This window comes from Poecilia reticulata, linkage group LG22, assembly GCF_000633615.1.
Source record: "Poecilia reticulata strain Guanapo linkage group LG22, Guppy_female_1.0+MT, whole genome shotgun sequence".
In the NCBI taxonomy this organism is placed as follows: domain Eukaryota; kingdom Metazoa; phylum Chordata; class Actinopteri; order Cyprinodontiformes; family Poeciliidae; genus Poecilia; species Poecilia reticulata.
The window spans coordinates 24,028,759-24,034,261 of record NC_024352.1 but is presented as its reverse complement, the minus strand read 5'-3'; the positions used below and the strand labels follow the sequence as shown (position 1 = coordinate 24,034,261).

At 38.6% G+C, this 5,503-nt stretch overlaps 1 long non-coding RNA gene across 1 annotated transcript; it reads right to left on the bottom strand.

Annotated features, from left to right (window-relative positions):
* On the bottom strand, positions 1-5,204 carry LOC108165827 (uncharacterized). Its single transcript, XR_001776145.1, has 2 exons — positions 5,163-5,204; positions 1-335 (listed from the first exon to the last, which is right to left on the bottom strand). It is a non-coding gene; the product is annotated as an uncharacterized LOC108165827 (long non-coding RNA).
* Positions 5,205-5,503: the final 299 nt, after the last annotated feature.

The window sequence follows — 5,503 nt, the reverse complement described above, 5'->3', positions numbered from 1 at the left end:
TGAGGAAAAGTTTAGATTTTATAATCCATGTTTTCAGTTTTAATAGAGTTTCCATGAATAATCCATCAGTCTGTTTCTTTGCTTTCTGGGTTTGTTGACAGACTTCTGCAGGTACAGACGACATTTCATCCCTTTGCTTTTACAGTGACCTAAATGTGAACCTTCCCTCTCTGGTGCAGGATCTACCGATGCTTCAAAGGACCCTGAAGGCATCATGCGCCAAGGTAACAGAAGTGGAGTTGGGAGATAAAGCGCAGGCGGTGCATACTGTAGCGTGGGTGTTCGAGGTGCAGGAAGCAGGCAGGGCACTCTGAGCATCAAAGGGCTTTAATCATCTGAAGAGGAGGAAAGAAACGTGTCTTAACTAGACGCATTGTTGCAAACAACAACCTGACGAAAGGCTTATGCAACACTATTGTCTGTTTTTACATATAGATGTAATGATGAGTGAGCAGACGAGTCGCACTGCCGTTTCAATAAACCGTTTCTGAAACTGATGTCTCTTCATCATTAAAAAAAAATGTTCCAGCAGTGACTTTGTCACCAGCTTGTTCATAAATTCTGTGGTTTTTGCTATTTTCTTCCTGCAGTTTCTCAAAAAGAAATATTCCTTTATGCAGTTCAATGTGTAAACAATTCAAGTTTTTCTTTTGAAAGAGAAGCAGAAAACTGGTGAAAAGGGATTTGAAAGAATGTTCACTCTTTATCATTTGTAATGCCAAAATGAGAAACTTTCACTTTTGAAATGGGATTTAATGGAGTAGATTAGAGAAGAGTGAATAATTCTGAAGTGAGAGGAAAAATTATGCTTTAAATTAATGTAGAAGCAAAAAAAGTGAGGTATGCATTTGTATACACCCATTTACTCTGACACGTGTAAATAAAACAGACTGCAAATTGTAAAGTCTGTTGGAGAACATTAGTGAACAAACAGGATCAAGAAAACGAAGGCTGCTTTCACGTCTCATAGTCCAGTAGACTCGGTTCGATTGGTGAGCAAAATTGCAACATTTGTTACATTTTCACGCTGCATCGAGTCAAACGAACCAAATAATTTGAAACCTGTTCCCCTCCTTGCCTCTGGGGGCGCTGACCCAAGAACCACTAAAGGAAACAACACAAAAACCTGTGAAGAAGACATTGAGCACAACTTTCTTCTTCACAAAATGGAAACAAAAATGTAGAGGCGTCAGATTTTAGTGGTTGTAAGTTTTCTTTTTTGTTGTTTGTGAAAGACAACAAGCCGTTTCTCCCACTAGTGCAAGGCTAGGATGTTTGTTTTAGTTGTATTTACCCAGAATGCCCTGCGCTGTAGTCCACTTCCTATATTCCGCTTGACGTTCACAGATGTGTCTGAACAAAACCAGAGTTAATTTCAACAACTCTGGTTCACATCAGAGTTAAATTATGCATTCACCCCTCCCCAAACAAACTGGACTTTGAAAGCAAACGAACTGGAATTCGATTAAAGTGGACTGTCTAGAAACTCCGGTTCTTCTGGGGAGGTGTAATCAAACTCTAGTCTGCCTACAAACCTCAGCCTCGGCTCGGTTGAAGTGAACGGTTCGAATGCGCATGTGAACGCCAAGTGGACATGAGTGCGCTCCAAAAGCAGGAAGTAGGCAACAGTGCAGGGTATTCTGGGTAAATACATCCATACAAACTGTTAGCCTAGCGTTAGCAGGAGAAATGACTCATCACGTTTTACCAAAAACCAAAGAAAAATCCTCCGACCGCTAAAATCTGTCACCACTCTGTTTCTGTTTCCATTTCATGGACAAGGAAGTTGCTCTCAGTGTCTTCAGAGGTTTCCATGTCGTTTCCTTCAGTGGTTCTTGGTGCAGCGCCCCCACAGGTGAGGAGGGGAACTGGTTGCTCACAGGGTTTGGTTGGTTTGACACAAAGCAGTGTGAAAGAGAACCACAGCAGCTGAAAATGTAACAAATGTCGCAATTCCAGTCCCAGTCGAACCGAGTCCATCGATTGAAAACATCCGAAGAAACACAGCAGGTTAGAAAGCTGAAAGAAAATGGTTCTCTTTTTGGAAGTCCAGTTAATCTAAACTTGCAGGTCAGGAAAATATAAATGTATCTTTTCCTTAATGATGTGTCACTATTTTGTAGAAACAAAATAACACGAATGAGCAGAAATCTCAGCGAGATTCGCTGTAATTTTGCTGATTTTGTGGCTCTTACACCAAAAACTCCAGATTAGTCAGTTTGTTGGATCTCATTTTGTATTTTTAATTAAACTAATTCAAAGTTTTGTCTAACGGAACAGAAATAATAAATCCCACTAAAGTGTGAAAACTGAACAAATCTGGCACCACTGCGGGGGGAAACCTCGCCATAGCTAAACAAAGCTGCGCATGAATCAAAGTGTTGGGAGTTAAAAGACACAGTAGGGAGAATGCCCCAAGGAAAATCATCACCCTGCTTGACAGTCTGGCTGCAGACATGAGGCATCTGCAGAAAAATACAGAGCACACAGAGTGAGACTGCTAACCGGAGCTAAAACCACTGATCTGGAGGAACAGGGCCAATGAAATATTATCTGAATGTGCAAAATATGAGAGGAAACTGAAAGCAGCAATAGATGATTGCAAATTACTTTCCTCTTTGGCTCAACGCTTAAATCACAGGCCAGAGTATTTGCTTATCAAGCGGCTAAAGCAGCTAAATGATCACAGGCGCTGCTTCCTACGGAGGCAGTGAAGAAAATCGGAAATTGGATATGAAACTTTCCTGTGACGCCCTGCCAGACTGAGGCTAGCTCAGAGGTCGGCTGAGCGCTCAGACAGGAAACAATCGAAGGCTGTCACTGGGATGCTGCATTTCACATTTCTGTCTGGTTTCAAACCTTCACTGCAAAAATACTCAATCTTACCCAGTAGTTTTGGTCCAGTTTCTAATGCAAACATCTTCGTACGCTTGAAATAAGAAAAAATTAACTTATAAGTGACGCCTCATCAACAGATAGGAGCTTGTTTTAAGTTAATAATTTCTTAATATTGATGAAAATGTACTAGCTCCACTGGCAGATTATTTCACTTGCAACAACATACTTTTCCCATGTTCAAACCAGGAATTTTTCATCAATATTAAGGATTATTATGCAAAATTCACATTTTTGTTCTTCCATATGAGTCTCTACTGCTTCTAAGACGCCCAAGTGTAACATGTTAATGTGTTTCTTGGCTTTTGGAAAACAAGTTGCTTCCAGAAGCTCCATTGGGAGTTTCAAAAACCTCCTAACGGCAGTGAGCTGTTGCCTAGCAACCCCAGTAGAGTTCCGCCCGTTACCTAGCAACCCCAGTGGAGCTCCAGCACATGTAGTGCTGGTTTTACCACTTTGTGTTAAAAGACAAGCGTTTTGTTGTTGACTTACTAATCAGAAACCACTTGCTGCATTCTTGTTGGTTGTGCAGGATTCTCCACTTCTGCTTTTCAAAGCTGTACGGTTGTGTAGGTATCTGTTTGCAGCCGTTTTCATGTCTACGTGTAAACGTTGAGTAGGTCAGCAGCAGCTTTTTGGATTTAAAGTGACAAGATGCCCTAAAACGACTCCAAAATCATGATGACTAATTTTGTTGGACAATAAATTATTGCAATAAGCAATAATTTTGTTTTTAGCTCATTTTTCAAGTAATATATTAACAATAATGCATGTTCACGCTCTCAAAGACCAATAAACTTTAATTTTGTAAACAACACATATTGGCACAGTTTTAAATATCCAAAATAATACAGGAGAAACAAAAACTAAACAAATTCTACTGAAATAAAAACCACACACAACCAAAATCATAAATAATTTATGTTAATATTGTGAAAATAATTTTTTATCTAAATCTTTGGCTCATATTTAGTCTCTCCACATATAAATAAAGCTTCAATAAAACCTAAAGTCGTTAATTTTTATTTTCCTGCTCTGTTGATTGCGTACGGTTCTAATTTATTTACATTTATAAGAGCTTTTATCTGTTTTTTATATGTGCCTCAAGGCTGTTGCTGGCCAGTACTGCATAGATAGAAATATGTGTATGCAGAAAAAAAGCAATAAGTTTAAGAAGTCAGACTGATACAAGAAAATAAAGGAGAACATGATTTTATCTGTGAAGGAAATGTGAAAAGCAGGAATGGCTGCATTTAATGGACGTCGTCGCCACTGAGAAAGCAGGAAATTCATGTGCCGTTTCCCATCTTGATTACTTTATGGTGGAGTTTGACAAACGACGTGCAGGATGGTTGGTGCTGTGCATCGGAGCATGGCTGCTCTACTCAGACTCCCGCCGTAAATCACTGCTACATTTACACCGCGGCGCACAAGATGGCTGCCTGACAGCAACACGTCTGGGACATTTAACGGTCCGAATCATAAAAACTGTAAAGCACAGAGGAAGAGGATCAGTCAATTTTTCAAAATTCAGAGTTTTTTTTCTCAAAATATCAAAGTTTTTCTCAGAATTCTGACTTTTTTACCCCCATTATTGACTGTAGTTGCAGAATTCTGACTTTAATCACAAAATTCTGAATTTTTTCCCCAAATTCTGATGTTTTTTTTCCCTCAGTGTTCTGATTTTAAGCAGATGGACACCCGACAGAAACAGCTTCAGTGACCAAGGTGAAGGTTGTGGAGGAACATGTTGCGTTTAAGCCGGGGTTTTCATGGCCGAGGCGTCCTGAAAAAGGCCATTTCATTCCTAGAACAGCAGCATTTGCTTCAAAGTCAGAACTTTAACTTTAATCTCAGTTAATTTGTTATTCCAGTGGCCAGGGCCGTGCAGAGACCACTAAAGGGGCAGGTGCTCAAAAAAAAAAAAAAAACGCATTCTAGGACAGAATATTAACAGCCACTCAGCTTTCAGAGTTTAATAAAAAATGATAAATTACAAAATTATGAGATATACAATCAAAGCTAAGGAAAATCTCTATATAGAGCATAACACTATGCATATGTAAGATATTTTATTAGTAATTTCTTTCTGCAGGTCTATTTTGTTATAGGAAAGTATTGCAATATTCAAACCCGCAATTTAGCAAGATATGTAAATCAGAGCTGGACAACCAGACATATTTTGTCTTTACAGAATTACACTATTAAAAATATAAACAAGGGCACAATGCAACCTTTTAGTGACTGTAATCTATAAAAAGAGATACCTGTTTGCTATACTTGCAGTGGAGATGAAGATGGTCCATTCAGGAAAGCAGAGCTGCATCAAACTTTAACGTGGAACTGCAGAAAAACAAAAAAAATAAAATAAAAGCAAAGCAAATATGTAATTGTTAATGCATGTCACCATGAGAAAAGCCTACTGAGTTTTGCTTAAAAAAAACTTTTTTAAACATTTAAATCACACATTTGTCTCATGAAGTGAATTTTTTTTTTCCAAAACAAACTTATTTGTGCATGTCAGAAATATTTTTATGCTATTCAAAGTTTTTGTTTGACTCAAAGTTTTACTTGTGATTCTCACATGACATTGTTTGCAGGGCCCAAA